We start from the raw sequence: 24,405 nt of genomic DNA on the forward strand, positions 1-24,405 counted from the left end.
CTCAAACACAGCAACATTTTGCACATTTTCACTTAGTTATTACATTTTATTTGCTTATTTATGGCCAGCTTTCACGCTGTCCGCTCCACTTTGGGTTTCTCCCGCTTTCTTCCTACGGGTTTTACTTCCCTTTCTTCCGTTTTATTATGTATTTTTTTCCATGACAATTGTCGGCACATCGGTTGGCTATTGACAAATATTACACAAGTACACCCCACTTCCCAGGACCTCTACTGGACTCTGGCTGTTATGATTATATTGTGTGTCTGTGAAGGAGAGACAGGACGAAAGACCGTTTCTATACCCACAACACGTACAGTTCTCTATTCCGCCGGTCGTATAATACGATATTTGCATGAAATTACATGGACAGCACTGATGAGGGGAGGTGGCCCTTTGGGTTATTAACATGCTCCAGAGATTAGACCGACGCCGGCAATGATGACAACATTTGATTTCTTTTCCGTTTACACAGGACCCAAGGTCCCTTCGTTCCCTTAGTTTATCCTCCAATTTCCCTCCGCCTTTGTGCTAATCAGCGCAAATATCCAAAATACAAAAGCCAAATCGAAAGTAAAAGCAAAAATCAGCGGGAGAATGAAAGAAAGGAAACTCCTCAAAAGAACTTCCCAGCTCAGACACAACCTTTCTCCGCCTCCAAAAAAAAAGAAATAAAAAAAAAAGAAAATGCGACACCCACTTTACCACCCCCGCGTAGCTTTTTCCAAAAAGACGTCAATCAATGGAGAGAAGAAAAAGAGAAAAATTTGATATGCCTTCGGGGTCTTGTGTTGATTTTTTCCCGTGCCTTTTTCATACCCAGTAATCGAAGAGGTCAAGGGGTATATATTTTTTATAATATTTATATGTTGCATAGGAAATAAGGAATACTTTTTAGAATGTTTAAAAGTATAAAATAGAAGAGAATTTTTACTAAAGGATAAAAATCCATTTAGAAAAACTGTCTAAATGTGTGGAATTACATTTTTGTACAAAAAATTATAATTCTATGTAAAAATTTATATATATATATAATTAAATATAATAAAAATATGATAAATTATAATAAAATTTACTAAAGAATAAGAATTCCTTTACAAAAACGGTCTAAATATATGCAATTACATATTTGTACCAAAAATAATTCTGTGTAAAATGGTACTTTTTTAAATCATTTAGCTTAGAGTAATTTTTTCCTATATTAAAAAACTCTAGAAAGTTCTATAGTTTCCCCATATTTTAAGCTTCAAAATATGAACTCGCTTAAAAGTATGCTATGTCTTTTACGCTCCAACCTAACTAAGGTATTCCCTGGTCTGCACACTTTTCATCTTTCCCCATTTATCCTCCTTTCTGTTTTCGTTTCCTTGAGGTTTTTTTGTGATTATTGATTTGTTCCCTCTACTGCCTGTAAACTGATATTTGGCATTTGAAATGCGAGCAATTCCTACCAATTTCTTCCTCCTTTCATCGTGCAACTGAAGCTGAACCTGAACTGAGCCTGAACCAGAGACTTTTCTGTGATGTATGATAAACTCCAGTCTGCGGCTGGATTAGCCGCTCAACGATTTAAGTGATTGTATATCTTACAGATATACGATTTCAGTGTCGCTGGGCGAAAACAAGTGCCGAGATTTAATAGCCAGCAAACCAAGTGCCACACAGGTAAGATCTGGGTGTTTTTTTGGTATCGGGGAAATCCCCCATCTGCCAACCAAGTTTGTCCTTACAGTTTAAAGTGATTTGTGGCGCTTTGAGTGGCTAAGAAAGTTTCCTTTTGCTCTCTCGCTAGAATGTGTGTGTGTGTCTTACTTTATTTCGCTTGGCTGGAGGTTTTTATGGTTGTTTCTCTTGGCAGTTTCAGACGTTTTTAGTTCAAAGTTCTTTCAGAGAAGAGGCCATCGAATTGGGTAGCAATTGCGGAATTACACTTTGATTAACAAATGCTAATGTTATTCCTATGTTACTCAGATTATGGGGTTTGATTTGTGCGCCTAACTTGATTTTATTGAATGCAATTGTTTAGAAAACTTCTCTCAAGTGCAATCGAAGACAATTTGATTTATCGATTGAGTGGATTTCATTGCGGTAATCTAGGTGCTTTGAGTTTTATTTCTCCTAAAGTTGTTTAATAGATATAAACAAGATATATTCTGTACGAATTCAATTTATATCCCACACTTGATTCCACATAAATCTTTAATGAAAAGATTTATCACTACCCTGGGCGATTTATAAAAAGTAATTAATGCCACATTAAATCTTCTTTTGAAACTTTTCGTTTTGTTTTCACTTTTTAAATAAATATATACTGTCGCGTGTCTCATTTTCATTATTATCCAATGAAAACAGGACCCTTTTTATCCATTATCAAAATACTTATTTACCCTTTCGCCGTCGGTTGCCCATATATATATATTTAGCTTAATTTCAATTTGAATATTCTGCTGTTTGGATAACATTCCCAATGACCTTTTATACACAAATGTTGCCCGCCAACGCTCCTGCTGCTGTCAGTAATTAAAATCTGTCCAAAGCTTTGCAATTAAACCCCAAAAAATAAAACCAATTGCTAACCCAGCGACAGACTGAACAGAAAAAAAGGAATACAATGTATATAAAGAGGAGTATAATACTAACCTTGAGCCTTGAGTGTACAAGGATCTGGCCTGCTTAGCGAGGAGGAGAAAGTAGCTCGGCACACAAAGCAATTAGCAGAAAGGGACGCACGAAAGGACCAAGGATTCAGGCAGCAGAAGTAAAACGGACTCTGTCTGTAAAAAGAGAGCAAGGTAAAAATATTTGCATTAACTGACTGGAGTGAGGGGGAAAATAAATAAATAAATTCTACAGATGTGCTCGGAATAATATATAGCTGGAAAAAAAGGATAGGCTATAAATCAGGGTTTGTAAAAATAGCACAAAGCTAAAGATATATTTTCAAATTAGTAAGAAAAAGTAGTTAGTTGTGTGAGCATTAAAGGTTCAAAATCTTTACGTAATCATGACACTGTATTCGAACTTGAGAATTTTAAGCCTTGAAACAGTACGTGGGAATTATACGCATACCCTTTGCAATAAGCTTAACTACTCTTAAAATTTAAAGTTCCAAAACTCTTCAGGTCTTTTTCATACATTTATCTATATTTTAGAAAAATTAACTATGATTTTCACAACATAAATTATCAACATTTTTAATTCTTCCTTTTTAAACCTATAAAAATGACATATAAGTTTACTTTCCTTAAAACTTCCCTTCTAAATCCACCTAATATTACACCCTAAATTGTTTTTATATTCAAACCAAAACCAACGATTCTGTGGGTCATGGAAATCCTTTATTAATTTTCCTTACACACCGCAATTGTAATTTGTATCTGAACTCTGTTTAACCTGGCTAAATAAAGTTATAAAAGCATAAAGAGCGAGAGAGTCGCACGCCACACACATAATGGGGGGAAATATTGTGGAAAATCTGGAGTGCGTTTCTGTTGCACATAAAATTTCATTGATTACATTTGTTTGCCGTTTGCCAGTTGCGCGTTAAATGCTCTCAAGGAGTGGGTACTCCTTATTTTCGGTTTTCTTTTTTTCTTCTACTTTTTATGTGCCAGGCAAGGAGTGTGCTTATGTGTGTGTGCCTAGGATCGTTTCCTGTTTACACAGGACCCAAAGACCTAGGGTCCTGGCCGCACGCGAACTCGAACGTAAACTCCAAAAAAACACCCCGAGAATTCAGGGCCAGAGAGAAATACTTAACAAATAAAACGCTGTAATATATCTTTGTGGTGGTGGTGGGGAAAATACCTAGAATTATGTGCGCCTAAAAATATTTAAAACGCTATTTATATGCTAATACCAGGGCAGGCAGCACACAGAAAGAAAAATATATATGTATATATATATATATTCCGGGGAAATGGAAACACGCCCCCACCGAAAACTGCATTATGCGAGGGCGGCTTGCAATGGCATTTCTTTATGTTTTTCCAACGAATAAAATACAAGAAAAAAAGGAAACCAACAGTTTTCACTAAATCCTCATTAATTAGTAGCATTTAGGGGCGGCATTTTTTCCCGGCTATTTTGTGTGCAGCCACGCCCACACTCGCCCCATAGCGCCCACCCGCTTAACGAGCCGGCAGCATTAAAGCTACTTAGCATTAGAGAGGCTCCCCCTAGCCCCAAGGCCCATGGTGCACAGTGGGGCCCATTTGCTAGCCAGTTTGGTAACAGGTGCTGAAAACCGGCCAATGACACATTACTCAGCACTTTTTTTTATGGTATGTGAAGCCGAAAAAGCCAAATGATGCATGAAAAGAACAGGTGGCTGGCTCATTCAATGGGATTACCCAAAAAACTCAATCGAAGGGGAGAGAGCCAACTAAAGTCTTTAAGGAACATAAATCAGTTAAGGCTAATTGTGGAAAATCACACACACATCACAGAAATATATATAAAAGTTCGCCTTTCTTTCTGTGTAAAAGTTTGTGTGTAGAAAATACTAAAAACTTTGGGGTTACCATGTTATTGAAGCTAAGTGAGTGGAGTGAACGAATTTTATATGAATTGAGCCAATTAATTGGAGCTTGGTAAGCTGCTGGTAAGTGCAAAAGAGTCTCTAAAGACGGAGTTTATAGTGCCAATTATTTGGATTTGTTTTTTTTTTTGGCACAGAAAAGTTGCAAGTGCTTTTCCATTGTTTTATGTTCCTTTATTTTCTTCAACAATTCAATGTTGGAGTTTCAATTGGTATTTACTGGGTTAAAGTTAAAATTTATATTTTAATACCTTAAATATATATATTTAGCCCACTGTTTCATCGTTTATTTTAGCAACTATTAGCGCGCCTGTTGGCCGCCCCAAAAATGTAGGCAACACAAAAAAATAAACACTCAAAGCTTTTGCCGCAAAAAACTAAAGAGAAAACATATATATATGTACATATATACTCTGACCTGAACACCCCAAAAAAAAAAGAGGGAAAAACAAGGAAAATAATACAAGTAAGAATAAAAACAACGACAGCGACTAAGACAACACTACACAAATGCCATTGGAACATCCAACGGCGAGGCATTTGCCTGCATTTAATAACGTTTAGTCTGTGGAAAATAGAAAAAATATTTGGTGGAAAAACCAGAGGAGCGGGAGAAAGGAAAAGCATAGAGGGAACAAACAAAAAGAAAACATTTCAAATTGTTGGAGTGTGTGTGTGTGTGGGAAAAAGGGGAAAATTCCTACCCTACGGGACCGTGCAACGCATTAATTTCATTCACACTTTGGAAAAAAAAAATACTTTTATATATCTACGTACAGGCAAATATGCAATAACGGCGTGTTCGAAGCAATAATATTTGTCTAGGAACCCGAGACGGAGACGGAGACAGGGCCCAAAGTGTGGAATGAAAAGTGGCCAAAGTCCCAAAGACCTCGGGACCAGAAAAAAACACATGACGATGCCACTTGAATGGGATGCGACAGGGGGCACTCTGGGGTTAAGGGCAAAATATGGACAAGAAGCACGCGCAGTGTGGAAAAAATAAATATTACAAGCCATGAACACAACACAACAAAAAATAAAAAATAAAAATACAAATACAAGAGAGAAAAAAATCCCTCGTCCGTGTCTGAGCTTCAAGTTTGTCGTTTGTTTAACATTTGTTGGTGTTGAACAATGACAAAAACATCTTCAGTTGAAAGTAAAAAAAAATGGTAAGAAAAACAATAATTGCCTATTCTGAAAAATTTAAAAAGGTTTTTTACCTACACAAGTTTGTCAATAAATTATATTTTTGTAAAAGAACAAATTTCTTAATATTTTCAAAAAGAGTAATGTTCCCATTTAAACCAGTCTCAGCTTTTCTTGTCCCATTCTTTCTATCTCAAAAAAAAAAAAAATACAAACGAGAAAATTCCTGATAAAAATACGAATTTAAAATGTTCGCAAACTTTTTTACCAATTTCCATCAAACTTTGACAGAAACAACGTAAACCCTACTGAGGCCATTTGAGGACCCCCTATATTTTTTTGGGTTAGTTTTTCCCCTCTCTAAAACAAATCGCAGCCAAATGCCCAGAAATCCCCTTAGCACACACCTTCGTTTTTTATACAACTGCAGAGATATTGAAAAGATCCCCCAATGCCAATGCTGCAGCTGTAGTATTTTTCCCCATCACAAAAAAAAAAAGGAAAAGGAAAAAGGGAAAATGTGGAGAGCAAACAAAGGAGTGAGGCTCTTTGTGCATTTGTCTCGCGTTGCCTTGATCCCCGGACCCATTACATTAGGGAGCTATCCACACACACAGCTATCCACAGACAGTAGCCCCTGAACAGGAGCAGTTTTTGAAAAAGTACAGAGAGAAAAATTTGAAAATTATAGTAAGAAATTAGAAATGTAACTTAAAATGCAGGTAGATAGTCTGAGTATTACTTTACTAAAATGTAAACTTTATTTTGTGAAGAAAAAGTCTTACTTATTAAAGTTATAGGAAATTTGACACTTTATCAAATTCGTACTTGAGAATTTTTAATAGTTCCTTCCTTTTTCCTATCCTTTTACCTTTATACTTTCTTGCTTTTTTAATAATTTGTCTAACTTATGTTTGAATATATTATTATATTAATGATATAATATATTAATTATATTCATTTATTTATTATATAATATTTATTATATTTATTATATAATATTTATTTATATTATTTAATAAAAACAATTCTTGTTAATATATTTCCTAGCGTTTTACAGAAAGTTTAACATCTGAATAGAGTTCTGTTTACTTAATGAATTTGTACTTGGAAATATTTTCTACATTTTGTGTTTTTTAGTTGGGTGATATTTAAGTATTATATCTTAAATATTTATATTCCCAAAAAAATAACGATGTATCTGGAGTTCATATAACACATTATTAGTCTTATAATATCCAAACAAACTATTTCTTCTCTAAAAAATTCATTCTTGTGTGAATTTTATGTACACTCCTTTGTTTTATTTTTATTAACTAACCCAGTATATGTTGCATTCTTTTATATTCCTTTAAAGAAATCTATCCATCTAGATCATATATTTTATTTTTAATTGGTTTTGAACTTTCTTTACAGAATTCCAAACATTTTGGTAATATAACCACATTTTCTTTCCCTGTATAACCCCAACCCCAAATAACGAATCGTGTCACGGTGTTTGGGATTTTTCAATGTGTAAAACTACCTGTCGCTGGGCTGTGCGGTTGGGCTTGGGGTTTGAGTTTGGATAGTTTCCCATTCTATTCCAACTGCTGCTCCTGCTCCTGCTCCTGCTACTGTTGGCTGCTACTGAAACTTGCTGGATTTTGGCCTCGCGTTGAGCCGGGCAAAACTATCTTTTAACACGCACAACGCATTATACGAGCACCTTGCATGCACACGTCGCCGCCAACAGCCACACCGACACATTCATCCATGGCCCAGGACCTAGACCTGGCCAAAATAAAAAAACGAATGAGAGAGGGGAAAACCCAGTCAACGTATTTTCCCGAGTGTTTTTCAGTCGCCACCTAAATTTCATTCCTGCAATCCGCCCGTAACCTAACCAGTGGTATATGTATATGTATATCCCCTTTGCCTCAAAATTTTCCCTGGGTTCCGACTAACGTTTTCCACTTCTTGCTCTTGCCTGATGACATTTGTCGTTGGCTGCTCTCTGCATGGGTTTTCCTCACTTCGTTTTGAATACACTTGATAAAAAGGGTATTACCGAGTTTAATGGTACAAAAGAAAAATAAAAGAATTTAAGCCAATAAAATAAGAGATCTAGGATAAGGAAACATATATCTTCAAGCTTGATAGAGATACGATAGAATTGATAATAATTGTTATTATTAAGGAAGTGATAACTATATGCTATAAGGACATTAGACGTTCGTTATTGTTTGTAGAAATTTTTCTTCCTTGTCCCCGTGTTTAGTTCAGTTTGGTTTGGGTTTGGGCTTTGCTCGCATTTTCCGTTGGCTTTTCTTTTTTGCAGTTTTTATTTCTGTTAAGTGAAATGTGCAGAAGCTCCATACACACACACAGTGCTGTGCAGAGTGGAAAAAATATTCTGGCTGCTGCACTCGTCGTTTGCTTGCTGTTCCTTAAATAAATTTAGCTTAGTTTTTTGAATGGTTTTTGCACTTGAGAGGTTTATATTTTTCCACTGCACACACACACTGGAAAACTTCTGGCTGTCTCCTTCTGTTGAGAATCCGAGAATTAGATTTGCATCAGTTGAGTTGGCGTAAATGCGTTTCGGGGGCTATGGGGTAATCTCAGTGTGGCAGAAGCATATTTATGCCTCACTCTGTGTCTCAATTGCTGGGGCGTGAAGGAAATACTTTTTCCAGTTTATTCTCCCCTGTGTGTGTGTGTGTGTGTGTGTCTGTGTCTGTCTGCACAGGAAATAACTTTCGATATCAATTAGGAATTAATTTCCTATTTTGATATTGGAAAAAGGTTAATAGAGTTGCTTAAAAACATTGAAGAATATGTGGAAATTAAATTGTTGTCACAAGGGAGCTCTTGAAATCTCCTAGTACAAATTTTAATATAGGATACTAAATAAAACAATGAATATTCTTGAATTTGAAATATATATATTGTAAATAAAAATCTTACATAGTTTTATAGAAATATATCTCACAATATCAATATATAAAATGTAATATATTATATATGACAACTTTTTTTGCACAAGTCTAATTTTCAGAAACTCATAACTCAGCCAAAAATGCATTAATTTCAATTCGGAAAACTGCCCTATGCTAGTTTTTATATGGTTTACAAATCTGCATACTAAATATTAAGTTTTAAAAATTTAAAACTTTTGACAATTTTTTACACCTTTAAATACCAAAAATTTAGAAAATAAAATTTTTCAAATTTTCGATTCTGCCTAAGATGGCAAGATCGATTGGCCTGTTTATGCTGATCAAGAATATATATGATTTATAGGGTCGCAAATGACTCCTTCACTGCATTTTTAGTTTCTGACTGAAATTATTTTATGACGATATTCATAAATAATTTTATAAAAAATTTCTAAGATAAATCAAACTTTCAAAAACTCATAACTCAGCCAAAAACGCATTAATTTCAATTCGGAAAGCTACTCTATGCTAGTTTTTAGTGGGGTAATAAATCTTCAAAGTAAATATAAAGTTTTAAAAAATTAAAATTTTGGCCAATTTTTAAACCTTTTAAATCCTCAAAAATTTTGAAGAAAAAAAAGTTTAAAAAAAGTGTTTCTTCCTTTTATGCCTAAAAAGATTCGTTTGTTCGCGCTGATCAAGAATATATATGAAATATAGGGTCGCAAATGACTCCTTCACTGTTTTCAGGCTTTTACTAAAATATAATACCCTGAAAATGTATTAAAATTGATATATAAATATTCGTAAAATTCTAGTTCATCTTGTCATTTGAAACTTGAATTCTTATTCAGTATATTTCAAATAAAATCTAGATGTAGACTGATATTTAATAAACTTCTTTTTCTTGTTTAATCTTAAAGTTTCAAATATACGAATATATGTATATATGTATATATAATATAATATATTATAATATAGTGTAATGTTTTTCCCAGTGCACTCTCTTCTCAAATTTCACATTATTCTTGACTTTGAATTGGCCAAAAAAAAGTTTGCGCATACATTTCAGACATTACAATGTCTAAGCGTAAAACTTTTCAAAGGGATTTTTCCGCAATCAAAGTTGAAGTCTGACCTGTTCATTACTTTATCGAAAGCAGACCTGCTGCTGAGATATATTCCTGGGATGGATATCTTTATATGATGCAGGGAAAAAAAAAAACAGTCAGTTGCGATGACAAATTGCCTAAGCAGCATTCAGAACCAGCTGCAGGAGGAGCCAGTGCCACAAAATGTTGCAATTTATGCAAAGAAATGCAGCAATGCCGCTCCCCTTTTTCCCCGCTCAGTGTTTGGCTACTTTTTATGCGGCCGCAAACAATTCAGCTTGTATTTGTATTTTCTCGTTTTTCCCATTTTTTCCCCATTTTTTTTTCGCTTTCGTTGCTGCTGAATGTTGGCCATAAATTGTTGCGCACAGTGCGTTTCGTTTGGTTTTGGTTTCGTTTCGTTTTGCAGTTTGCAATTCGCAATTTTCCAGCATATTTCAGTGGAGATGCCCTTTGTTGCAGCAGCAGCTATATACGTCGTCGTTGTTGTTTATGCTTTCCATTTTATACTCATACATAAATACATGTTGTATGTACAAGCAATAAGTACGATATGTACGCGTTCAGCACGGCTGGTGTAATTCATAAACAGGCAACTTGGGTGGCACAGGCGCCTCCCCAAGGGCAGAAAAAAGTAAAGAACTATGTGTGTTATATAGGAAATAATTTACAAAAAATATTCTGTATATTAATTGATTTGGAATTTCACAAAAATGTGGTAAGAAATTATTGTTTAACTTTCAGAAGGTTGTTTAAAAATTGGAGTTCCCAAGAATATGGTTAACAGGTTGAGCCTTAAGAGGGTTGGAAAATGCAGGGTATTATATATAAACATGTTTTAAAAACATATTTTCTATATATAAAAATAAATAGTTCGCTCAATATATGTCGTTTCATGAAAATGAGATGAAGTTTAATTTATCGAAATTTACGATATTGAAAAATACCACTTTTAAGGACAAAAATATTCGATACATTTTATTTAGTTGTCTTCACTATTTTTTCTTCTAATTCAAACATATATGTAAATACATGTCCGATATATGTGAAGCACAATATCGATTAATTTTAAAAACATATTTTCTATATATAAAAATTAATAGTCCGATCAATATATGTCATATTTCATAAAAATGACATTAAGTTTAATTTATCGAAATTTACGATATTGAAAAATACCACTTTTAAGGACAAAAATATTCGATACATTTTATTTATTTGTCGTCACTATTTTTTCTTCTAATTCAAACATAAATGTAAATACATGTCCGATATATGTGAAGCACAATATCGATTAATTTAACCTACACCACAACAGAAAATCGATTTATTAAACATTTATCGCAACGTTAAAATATCGATATGTGTGATTTTTTAGCAAATATAAAAACATTATCGATATATCCGAAATCTTTTACCAACATTTTCCTATTCTAACTCGAGAAATATTTTGTAATACTTCCTATACATTTTCTCTAGTGTAACTTTTTCCCTCCCCCTTTTTTTTGGTACCGCCCTGGGAGAAATGGTTATTTGGTATGTGGAGAAAACTATATTGCCCGCTCCAGTGGCAGTGGCACAGCCTTAGGATGACGAGGACCTGGACTATGGAGGCTTGGAGGCTTCGCATATTTCGCTCAATCCACACGAGAGAACCCCACGAAACTAACAACTCCCCGGAGAGTATTTATGCGGCTGGATGGACCTGGGCAGACATATTTTTTTCCTGCCTTCCTTCCTTTCTTTCTTGTTGTTTGGTTTGCACATTCTGCGTGCGTTAACTTTTTTGCAGCACTGTGCGAGGTTTTCTAGCAGCAGTTGCCAACATTCCCATAGTCATCGTCATTGCCACATCGCCAGTCCAGGGGCAAAAATATTTCGCATCTTTTGTCTATCTTTTGTAATAAATTTTTGTGTTTTCTTTTTTTTCTCCTCATCTCTTCATGGTCATGTAATTTGAGACGCCGAGTGTGTGTGTGTGCGTGTGTGTGTACATGTCAGGTAGCTAAAAGAAAAACTTCTTTTCTAATGTTCGTCATTCGCATCATAAGCTGAAATATGGCTGATAACCTTTTAATGTACTCTATCGGAAGATTGGGTATTTGGAAATTATTGTAGAACAAGTACAAAAAATATAATAGAGATTTTAGTAAATATATTTACAAAGTAAAAAATAAAGTGTTTAAGAAATATAATAAATAGAACTAGAACAAAATCTTTTAAAAGAACTGTGTTCCCAAAGTTCTTCTAATTCAAGCTCCAACTTCGACATCTATGTTCCTACCTTTTAAATCTTTAAATTATTATCAAAATGTTCTCTTTGGATAAATATTATATAGAAAATACTTAAATATAATGCACATTTATATCAAACATTATTATACTTCCTTTCATTAAGACTTTATACATTTTCTGTAAATAAAAGTACCCTTGACAGTCAGCTCTTTACAATAAACCCGTCCTCTCTAAAAACCCCACTGATTTCCCTCTGAAACGCTTAAGGGTATTGGCATTTTCATCAGGCCCATTCCTAGATTTTCCCCCCTCCCCCACCCCTTGATTTTCCGTGAGTCTTTTATTATTATTTGCTGGCGGAACGTTGGCGGCCTGTCAAACTCCATTTGCATTTGCCAAAACGTTGTCGAAAATTGTTTCTCTTCGGAAAAAAACCAAAGAACGAAAAAAAAAAATCAAGTTGGAGATGGAGATGGCGGACTGTAGTCATCCATCCATCTATTTGCCTAATATATCTTCATAGTCGCCAGTTTATGGGCCTGCTTGGTCCTCGTCCTGCCTATATAGCAATCTGCCGGCAAAATCTGGTGGCCTCCTCCTCCTCGTCGCAGTTTCCACCCCGTTTTCCCATCCGCCACCACACATTGCATCGCTTCTTCTGTCATCGTCTGTCTGCCAAATGGTTGAGATTGTAATATTTTTTGTTTTTTTTTTTGTTTTTTTGAGCTTCCGTATACTAATGCGACGGTGGCCTCGGCCTCCGTATCGTCCATGACCGTCCAGCCGCCTGACTTCCCAGCTCCCAGCTCCCAGCTCCTTGGCTCCTGTCTCTGGGACAGGAGACCGGGGAGACGCCGCCGCTGTTGCTTTGTTTGTGCCTCATATTTACGACTGGTTCAGGTCCAGGCGAAGGATAGAAGCTGCTACTGGTTAGGCTTACTGCACTGAGATTTAAATTTTGGGCTTAAATGGGAGTTACCCTCTGGAAAATATATATTCAGTGCATATATAAACACTGAAAACTATTATTTTAAATCTTATAAATTTTAAATATTATTATTTTAAATCTTATAAATTCCTAAGTACTTTTTTGCGGTCTAAATTCAGACTTTCTATAATTTGTTTCTTTATAATTTCCAAGAACTAACGCATTTTATGAAATAAATATTCATTATAGATTGTTTTATACATCCGACAACAGAGTTTCCTTTTGTAAAATCAATATTCAGTGCAAGTTTAAAGTTGTTGTAAGTTCATAACACGGTTGCTTATTATTCCCAAATGTTTTATTCGACAACATAAATTGTGAGTTTATTATTTCTACAATTTGGAATTAAACTTCAAGCTTGAATGTTAGTTATATCCAAAAAAATATATATTTAAAGCAAGTTGTACATGTTTCGAAAACGAGGTTTAATATTTAGCTCTGTGTTATTACAATTTCCAATTGTTTTTTTAACAGAATAAACTTTAACTGTATTATTTATACATATTAGGAGTCAAATTCAAGATATGTTTTGAGTTGTATTCCAAAAATCTTCTATCTAAGCAAGTTAAATGTACACCTCTAAGTCTTTAAAATTCCCAACTAATTTTTCTGCAGATGAACCTTTTGGTATCCTGGTATCCACAGGACTTATTTTCCCTTGCAATTTTATATTTTTACTAAGCTGAAATTAATTCACAAATTTAGCTTGAATAAATTCTTGGATAAATTTTAATAAATTCTTGAATAAATTTGTAGAAATTCTTTAAATTTGTATAAATTCTTGAATAAAGTTGAATAAATTCTTTGTAAATCGTAAAAATATTATATAAAATTATTCTTTCTCCCAATTTAACAATATATTTTTCTCTCAGTGTCTGCAGCAGAACTCACATTCGCAATCGTCGAGTATCTCATGCCATCATCTTTTAAACGACAGCGGCGGCAATTCCTCAAGTGTTTTGGCTGCCACTGCCGCTGCTGCTGGTCCATCGCTCCACTTGAAAATTTGGCATCAAATGTCAGCGTCAGGAGGCCATCCCATCGTCATCGTTTTGCATTTGATTTTCACTAGTTCTCAGCCTCAATCCTCGGTCCTCGGTCCCTGGCTCTTCCACACCCTCGAAGAGGTCGTCTGTCCATTGGATTTAAATGAGTTTTTCAAATACTTGTGCACGTACGGGCTGAATTTGAACGGTAGTCATTCGTTGGTCGGCAACATCAACAACTTTCTTTTATTCCTTTATCTCACAGCGAATGAAGCGATATATATACGCCTTCTGGCACGCACTGACATTTCCTCTATTTGGGTTTCTATTCAAACTTCAAGAGATCCAAAGCAGAACCAGAAACCAGAGAATCAGAACAGAAAACTCCACTCTGTCTCTCAATTGAATTCATGCTCTGTCATTTTTAATGAATCACTTAATTGTCGTCCAAGTTGGGTGGACGTCGGAGTGCTCAAGAGTTTCTCTGGATTGGATTTGGATTTTTGGTTGTGGAAAAAGGAGTGGGAAATGTATATATATATAGAGGGAGGAAGCGACTTCACAGGCTGCCAAAACATTCAAGAAATCTGAGAAGCCAAGTTGTTTCGCTTGAAATGAAGTTGCAATGAGCCGAAAAGTGGAGTTTTTGATGAGGGATATTCTCAGTGATGTGTGATCTATATGCCCGGGAAAATGATCTTTTAAAGGCTTCAGTTTTTCAATAGAGAAGTTTAAAGTGGAGTATTTTGTTAATTAAAAAATAAACCTCATTTTGTTTAACTCCCATATTGTTTTATGTGGTAAACCAGTTCTTAATATTCACCACCAAATTTAAGAGTTATTTGTAAGGCATAAACGAAATCGTTAAATGCTACCTGCTTTTATTTCCAACCGAAACTCATTTACAATCAACACCTTTTTTGCCACTAAACGTTCATTCGAGACCAACTCCGCTGGTTCATAAAAATTCCCGAAAAAAATAAAGAAAACCCCACCAACAGACCAGAGAAACTAAATTCCCGAAAAACCCCATTCCCATTCCCATTTCCATTCGCATTCCCCAAGGAGAGGACATTGCAACTCCATCAAAACGGCTCTCGCACCACATGAAATTACTCATAAAAGTGCGACCCGGAAAAAATAAAGAAAAGCAAAAGAAAAGTACGTACGTAGCCAGGCACAAGTGAAGTGTCTCTTGGCTGTCATTTGACGTCAACACACACACACACATATCTCTCTCTATGGGCCGCACATCCTCCATTTGATGTCGACTTTCTGGGGAGTTGAAAGTGTTTTTATCCATTTTTGGCAGAAACACCGGACTCCCGGACTCTGGGACTCTACCCGTTCGAGGCCTTGTCTTGTCGTTGCCGGCGGCTTCTAACAAATTTAAATTGTTTTCAACTTAATTTTCGGTGGACCCAGTTATCATGGCCAAGTGTGTGCATCTTCATCAAGAAGAGTGCTGGGCTTCTCTAACGAGGCCGCCACACATACATGTCGAGTGTACTACACTAGAAATATAAAAAGGAAACTAAAGAGTTTTCAAAACTGTGTGCCTTGTTTTTTAAATTTAAGGAGATCCGGCTCGAAGGACCATTGAACAAATGTGAGAGGATTTAAGGCAGATATCTTTAGGAGCTGGTTTTTAAATCCTAAAGATTAAAATGAATTTTTAATGTTATTAACCTAAATCTACTTACTTAAAGAAAACTATAAAATGAGAAAGACTAGACGCTTCTGATTTTATTTCTAAAATTTCTCATAGTAATCAAGAAACCTCTTCATTTTCCACACCAAATTTTATTGGCTTAATTATCTTTTAATTTATGCTACCAATTTTCACATTTTTATGACCATTTCATTTTGCTGACTGCATGTGAGAGTCTTTAGAAAAGCATAAACAAATGAAATGAGCCAAGCAAAATATATTTCAAACTGAGCATGAGCCGCCGCCAAGGCATCTTCATCATTTTCCACGCATGATTCGGCATAAAATTTCGTTCACACCATTTAATTTTTCTCTCTCTGCTCCGAATATAGAAATATATATGTATATCTAGAGGCAAGACAGTTCTCGGGGAGTGCTATATTGTTGACATTTTGGGCTCAACACTCGATACTTGTGGCACACGCATCAAGCAAATTGTGTGAATTATGTTCCCTCCTCCTTGGTATTTATGGTTGGGGATCGTATTGGTATAGTTTTTAGGCAAAAGAAAGAGGACATATGGGGATGACACTCATTTTGGTAGAGATAGGAGGAGAGTATAGGTCGCCTGTCGTCTTTGGCCGCTAATTAAGTGCAGCCGAACATGACTTTTTATAACTTGAATTTATGGTGATTTTATGGCCGCTCAACTCCAAGGGGAACATCTTCTGTTGCTTGGCTTGAGATCAATCAGCAAGGCGATATATTTGATATGTAATTAAGACTAACGTAACTGTTTATATATATGAGTATATATCACCCCAAGAGTGCGGCTTACATCTAAAGTTAGCTTTGGGGATTCATTGTAAAAGCCATGAAGTTTTTTTGATTGAGTTTTACTGCCTCTTATACTAAAGAACACTTGCATATGATTAGAGAATGTTGCTGCAAGCGATGGGAATGTTGCAACCAGTGGGGAGTTTCAACAAGTTCCAGAATCCATAACCCCAAAGCTTTTTTTCGTGCAGTTTTGATTAGACTTGTGTTTGCTTTAACTTTCTTTCCTCTTTTGATTTTTTGTTCAGTTTGTTCTTTTAATTAGCATTTCCAGACTTGACTGCACTTCTATTCGACTCTCTCTCTATGATTTTTTTAGTTTTTTTTGTGGTGGAAATCCCCGCTGTTTAAAAGTGACAGCTGAAAGTCCACACATTCCATTAGTCTGTCAAAAATTCGTGGGCAAAGTTCTTGGCGGCTCTTTCATTAGCATAAATACGGAAATAAATGAGCTAGAGCCGGCTGGCATTTTCCTATGCGACATTTTGAGAGGTAATTTTAAATGAAAATTAAATTAATTACAGGCAGCAAAAGTTTGCCCAACATTTTTTTGTTCATTAGTTGCACATTGATTAATTATTCTTAACCAATAATGAAATTTAAGTTTACCTTGGCTAAACAATGAAAATAAGGTGGAAATTTAATTTAATTAAAAACATAAAAATCGAATATTTGCCTGGTAAACTAACAAAGAATATTTTGCATAAATTAAGAACTGATTTGATTTTGAAAGTAGAACTAACAAAAAAATTTAAAATTGATTATGCATATATTGCTTTTATTATTTATATATTTAGCTGTCTTGTTGCTCTTACTAGGTCTTAGTTATGTTTTTTGATTTCCCAATTTCCCATTAATTATTCATTCCGTTCATTTCATAAAAAAAAAAACGAATAAATCCCAAGCAAATGTTTAGCAAAATTTCACTCTCTGCTAAGCAATTTTGTTTTGGATTCCTCAACCATTCAATTTGTGATGTGGCGAATGCAATGGCAATTTTCAATTGCCAGCTAGCCGGCTGCTTAATTCGTTTCAGTTCACTCTGTCGCGCTTTAAGCGGCAAATTTAATTCCAATTTAATTCGAGAGCCTAATCCATGGCGCCGCCAGAGCCAAGAAAGAAGCATTTCCCAAGCATAATCCCCTGGCTCTGCCCTACTTAGAATAATTTGAAAACTTTAAGCAGCAACTTTTTACCAGCGAATGCAGCTGTGACGCGATTGCTTCAGGGCGGCAACCAGTGTTGCCATGGATTACAAAAAAAAAAAAATAATATAGCCAGGTCTTTGGAAAAATTAAAAGGAAAATGGAAAAGGGACTTTCTCAAGGTAGCTGACATACTTTTGATGCGGAAAATTGGTAACCATTTTGGTGTAAACAAAATAATTAAGTAAGGAGCAAGGAGTTCAATCCTTTGACATAATATTTAAGCCAGGAAAAACAAACAATTCCGTGCTGTAAGTTATAATTCTAGCTTAAACCAATTATAAAGAATTGTTCTTCAAGGTAGTTTAATATACCAGCAATTTATTATAAGATTATTATAAGAATATTATTTTATTAAAGAAATATATCAAATTCCTCCCTCAAGTAGTTTCTGTATTTATTTCTTCACAAATTTAAGGAGATAAATCTACCAATACCTTTTACTTTCATATGACTTTCCTCACTTAGTTATAAACTATAAAATATAAAAAACAAAACATCTCTAAATATTCTAAATTCCTCAACAAAATCCACTCTAAAAACTCCAATTTGGCAACACATTTTGGTTTAGAAAAAGCCGGCTCATAGAGTAATTGTATCTGGCCAAAGTTGTGGACACTGGCATGGATCATCTTGGGTCTGTGGGCCAAGTTATGCCTACGGTTATCACATCATTATTCAAGCATCAACTGCTGGTCTTTTTTCTCTTACTTTTCTCTTCTTTTTTTACTCATTTTCTTGAAGCATTTTTCCATAGCTTTTCCGTGGGCCTTTGTCAAAGCCAAAAACTTAAGTTAAGCCACTTGAGCGACATTGTTGAAATCGGTAATTTGCCTGCCTTCCCTCTCACCGTCGTTTCGATTCCCCTTCCTCAGAGCCTTGTGTATCTTCCAACTTGACCATAAAAAAAACGCGATGAAAACGGGCGAACGAAGACTTGGCTAACGACTTGAAAATCCTTATTAATCACAAAGAGTCCCAAAGAGAGTCCAAGAGTCTGAATGTCCCCAAGTCCGGTCTTGGCCATAAAAAGTCAATGCTGCCAACTGATAAGCAAACCGGCGACATGGCCAACACAACATCGACAGAGTCACCAAATAAAGGCAGGCCGGCCGCCTTCCTTCTCCTTTCCTTCCACAACTCACTTTTCAATTAATTAATCCAACAACATTCCAGCACTATTATCTTGGCATATCTCAAATATTTCCTTTAATTACGCCAAGCGGAGAATAAGGAACCCCATAAGGCTGGCCAAGTGTTTTTTTTTTGCAGGCAACAACAACAACAAAAATCTGACACCTCGAACAATCAATACATCATCATAAGTGCGGCTTGCAAAAAAAAACACACATATACAATAAAAAATGAAGAGAAAAACAAGCAGAAAATCAGGCAGTAAAAAAAAGGAGTATGGTAAAAATAAGTAACAGACACGCACACACAATTACGGGCACGATCCGAAGGCAAGGACTGGGCCAACTCTTCGTCTTCGCCGTTCGCCAGCGCCTTCTAATGTATAAAAAAAATTTATGCCATTCAAAATTAGCAAAGTGTTATCTAAACGCATAAATTACATGCACGTACAGAGTGGGCAAAATGGGTGTTTGGGGGGTTTTCTTCTTCTTCGGGTTGCATGCAAATTGCCAGCGAGGAGCCACCTCCTGGTCCTCCTCCTCACATGCTTCCACAGGATATGTGAGGGGGGAGAGTGTGTGTGTCAGTGTGTGTGTGTGTGAGTGTGCGATAAGTTGAAAGACATTTTGCTGAAGAAGCTGCCACAGCAGCCAACTAGTTACTATGCATAGACAGCAGAGGTTAAGGAAATAGGTCTTCAATCTCAAATAAATGCAATTATTACAAATACATAAATAAACAATACAAATAACTCTAAAAGTATATTAGTAAAATAAAATATTAAAAATAACTAAATAAATAATACAAAAATATCAAGGAGGATCAAAATTGTCAAATAAAGTGTGACTAAAAATACATATGTTTCCATAAATAAATGTGAATATTTCGAAATATATAAATAAATAAAAAAAATAATATAAAATTAAATCTAGGACCATTAAAATTGTAAAGGAAGGTCTGTGTAAAACAAACGATTTTTTAGCCTACAAATTTATAAGGACATGTTTTTGTTAAATTTTGGAATGTATTATCTTTCTGTCAATAAAATGGAACTACCGAAAAATATAAGCAACCTTTCAGAAGAAAATTGCACTTACTCTTTTATTAAAAGCTCAATTTTGTCACAACTTAGTACTCATTTTAAATATTAATACCTAATATTAAAATAAAATACTAGTGACTTTTACAGGAAATTGTCATTAAAAAATCTCTGCACACAAATCATTTGCAATAAATAAAAATTCCTAAAGGTAAATTTTTCATAAAAGAATACATATTGAAATAATATTATTCTGTTATTCCTTACTGCAGAAGTACATTTTCTTTAATTATTTATTATATATTATATATTTCTATAATTTTTTAACCCTTCTCCTAGTTTCGGAGAATATTATCATATTATTTTAGACCCCAGCTCTATTATATTGACCACAATTGTCAAACCTGGCTGTGTATTTGTGCGGCAATGCGGCATAAACGATGCCAACAACTGATTGTGACGTGAACTAAGCTCGTAATGAAAGCATATATACAAGTCGGCCAGGCCAGGCCAGACCAGGCCAGGCCAAAACTGAACGGAATAAGACCAAACTGAACAGAGAGGAGCCGTAAAGATACTTGGCCAATAGACTCGACCATCTTTCTCCAACAGTTCTCCCTCTGTCGCCTGCACAGCTTCTTGACCAAGATGACAACGTGGCCATGGCGCTGCTTTGGGCCAATTGCCTATCGCCGTCGTGTGAAGATGTGCTGCCCCAAACAGTGGGAAGTTCAAGGAATTTTTACAGACATTTATAGAATAGAACAGTAAAGAAAACAATTTAATAAATTACAAAACACAGCCTGTAAATAAAGTGTTTATATAAAAACAGAAGGTCCTAATACTCATTCTTTTCTGTTTATTTAAACATTTTTTTAATAATTCTTCTTAGTCATGAACGTTTTGCTTTACAAATTTCATTAAATGTATATCATAATCTCATTCTAATTGAATAATTTAACCAATTAACCCACTGTGGCCCACGCAATAACTTGGTTTGTTCATTTGCTGCCACCAAAAGTAATCTTGCAAACGCAGCAGCAGTTCTTCCAGTTCTTCTTCAGAGTCAAAACGAAACTCTTTGGGATTCAACTCTAGAAGAAGACTCCTACAGCTCTTGACTTGGACTTGGTCTTCGACTCGCGACTTTTGCGATGGCACGACTTTGGCGAAATAAGATATAAGCACGACATAAATGGTACTTTATATCTGCAAGATATTATTTTTCCAAACATACACACAAGGTTTATGATTTTTTCTAGATATTTTGTCATCTTTATTATCAAGCAAAAGGAGCACAGGAATAAAGTAACCAAATAAGCACAAGCGGCAGCTGAAGATGCGGCTAACCGGTGTCATGGGAAGAGGCCAAAGCCAAAGCCAAAGTCAGGGGAAAAATAATATAGGAAATACTGGTAGAAATGTACAAAAGCCAAGAACAAGGATGGCTGCTGCTGCGTGGAGAATTGGCCAGAATCGAATGCCAGAAGCAGAGCAAAGAAGGAGACAGTCACAGTCAGCCAGGTGAGTGTCAGGCCGAAAGGCAGGAAGCAAAGCCAACTGCCAGCACTTGACCAGAGAGTCTTGGTCTTGCGATTCTGGAGACGACACCACAATGGAAAGGAGAGGGAATGGAAAGGAACTTGGAGTTTGCCACCATGGGAATAGGAGCAGTTGCGTTGCGTACTTTGCACTTGACCACACCACTTGCAGTTGTTGGGTTTACCTTAACCCCTTTTTCCTACCTACCTTCCCCTCCCATCCATGGTGCGTCATATTTACGGTTTGGTCCAACACATAAACAACATTATTTGCCACCCTATGCCAAAGGCGGACCCCTGTCATAAACTAGTTTCACACACATCTATATCTATATATGCAGAGAGAGGAAAATTTAAGGGAAATATCTCTGAGAGTTCAAGATTTTGTTAAGGAAACATGTGTCCTTAAAGGAATATCTAAGAAAGTTAGTAAAATGTAAAGTAAATATAGACCAAATTTAAGGAAAATATCTCTGGAAGTTCAGGATTAAGTTAAGGAAACGTTTATCCTGAAAAAGAAGTTCTAAGAAAGTCAGTAAAATTTAAAGTTAATATAGATTAAATTTCAGGTAAATATGTCTGAAAGTTCAAGATTTTGTTAGGGAAACATGTGTCGTAAAAGGAATATCCAAGAAAGTTATTAAGAAGTAAGGTAAATGCACACTAAACATTGATAGCATATTACAATTTAACAACTAAGATGCATAACGCATTTAGAGTCATAGAAAAATCTTTTCAAATGTTTAAAATATTTCCCGAATTTTCTATATATTTTCTTTAGCTTTTCTTCTTTTCTTTCTGTGCTTTTTCTTCTGTGTACCTTTGGCTTGGAACTATATTAATGCGTGAGCACACACAGCTTGGCTACCAGCAGGCAAAGCTACTCCACCTCATGACCATCTTCTTCGAGGGTTTTTCCTTACTCACATACTCCAAATATATATATTTATATACATATATAGATATATATTTTCGTATATACGTTTAACAAAAGGCGCCGTCCAGGGCATTGAGGCTTCGCTTCTTTGTTGTTGACTTAGGCCCACGCCAAAAGAGACCGAACCAAGGGGCCCAAGTCGAAGACGGAGCTAGAAAGGCTTCACTCTTCCTCCATAGAGTCCGAGCATAAAAAACCACAAAAACCAGAGCTGGCATATTGCCGCTATTGTCTTTTATAGTTTCCTGGAACATTTGCCGCTTTGGCTTCCATCTCGAACCACAGAGGCACCACACCATTAGAGAGTGGTGGTGGTGCAATTCTTTTGGGCCCCAAAGAGCTTTCCTCCTATAAAGATGTATATATATTGTATGACTCCTCGTGTGTTATATATATGTATATATCGAAGCAGTTGGGGGCATCTCTCTCTATTGCCGTATTCTTTAAATATGATTTAAAACTTTACCGCAGACATTTGCCAACTGTAATGTGACCTAGTTAGGGGTGCAGGCAAGTGTGGGTCGAATTACAACGGGGGAGGAGTACGGGGGAGGTCTCTCTATTGTATAACAAAACAATAAAAAGAAAAAGTTTTTTGGCAAATAGCAAGAGGCAACTATTTGTTTTATTGGGGAAAAACTAGACCTCATTTGGAATGCCATAAATTTTAACTTGACTAAATTACCTGCAATATATTAAGTGAATTCATTTATTATTATTAGATTTACCAACTAAAATAAGGCATATAATTAATTGCTTGATTGTAAAAGAGATTAAAGTATATATTAAATATGGCAAAAGGGATATCAATCCAATAATTGATTTTAAACATATATTAGGAACACATTCTCTAGATAAAATAGGGTTAATTATATTATAAAAGGGTTTAATAAATGTGTTTATTCTAACTGAAGTTACTTGAGTTTATGCGACTTTTATGTGTCTAAATATAATTTCCAGTCTGTAGACCATTTCCCCTATAAAATTGATTAAAATTCCACAAAATTCTAAGCTTTTTTCAGTTTTATATTCAATATAAAAACCTATAATAATGTAAATCCCACATCAAATTGACAGTTTTACCTCCTCCACATGTGACTGATTTAATTTCCTTAAACTTTAACGCACATTCACTTTTATTCAATATAAAAAGATATATACATTCAAAGCTCTGTGAAAGTGTCTTGGCAAAATCAAGAAAATCAATAAAATCAAAGTCTGGCAATACATTGGTTTTTATGCCAATAGGCCAAAATCTGATTTCCCATTAGAGCACAGTGGGCTTCCTCACATTTAGTAGCTTCATTCATCTGCAATCATAAACTGCACCATGGGGTAGCTCCAAGTCGACTTTAATGTGCCACATCAAAACTTAACGACAACACCTACTCCAGTTTGTTTTATGATGTCTACAGGAAAAAAAAACCAAAATGAAACAAAAGACCCGACGGAAAACCCGGCAAAGACCAATTTTCTGGGTGGCTAGCTGCTAGCTGGTTGGATTTTCCTGCATTTCTGATGCCCTAGAACCGTGCCAAATGGCAAATATGGACAGCTCATAATTTTACACAATTGTTGCCCCCCAAAAATGCTTATGAAACATGCATGTTCGTCTCGTCTCCTCCCAGAAAAGCCAACAAATTACGACGGCACCAAAAGGCACTTGAACAGAAACAAAAAACAAGAGAAAATACTTGAGCGGGTATCATTAAAAAGCGCAAAACCCCTAAAAAAAAAAAAAAACAGAAAAAACAAAACCCAAAAACCAAAACCCACGAAACCCTCTTTTTTTTGCTGCTTTTTCCCCACACTTTTGAGTAAATGCTGCAGCGGCGTAACGAATTTTTATTTGGCCTTTTTTCCTGTTATTTCTGGCCAAAACACAGAGGAGAGAGAGAGAGAGAAAAAAAGGCAGATAATACAGTTGATAATAATCCTCAGCAATGTAACTCAATCTTGGCTTCTAAGTCTTGGCCAATGCGATACGCAAGCGGCGGGGACAGGACACGAAGTAAGAGTGCACACAAAACGCTAAAGTGCAAAAGGAAAAAATCAGGAAAAATGCTAATTTTTATACAAAAAGAACGAATATTAAATGCTCTTCAAGGGACTAAAATAAGCTGTCAT

At 35.4% G+C, this 24,405-nt stretch overlaps 2 protein-coding genes across 2 annotated transcripts in view; both read right to left on the bottom strand.

The window, feature by feature from the left end:
- LOC110187484 (uncharacterized) overlaps nucleotides 1–2,774 on the bottom strand; it is a 115,111-nt gene extending 112,337 nt beyond the window's left edge. The window contains exon 1 of the mRNA XM_086832409.1: nucleotides 2,641–2,774. The gene's annotated coding sequence lies outside the window, so the exon portion shown is untranslated. The remainder of the gene's footprint in view (nucleotides 1–2,640) is intronic.
- LOC110187452 (uncharacterized) overlaps nucleotides 1–24,405 on the bottom strand; it is a 91,582-nt gene that overhangs the window by 25,874 nt on the left and 41,303 nt on the right.

Source organism: Drosophila serrata, unplaced genomic scaffold (genome assembly GCF_035046125.1).
Source record: "Drosophila serrata isolate PLE 108 unplaced genomic scaffold, ASM3504612v1 contig_249, whole genome shotgun sequence".
Lineage (NCBI taxonomy): Eukaryota > Metazoa > Arthropoda > Insecta > Diptera > Drosophilidae > Drosophila > Drosophila serrata.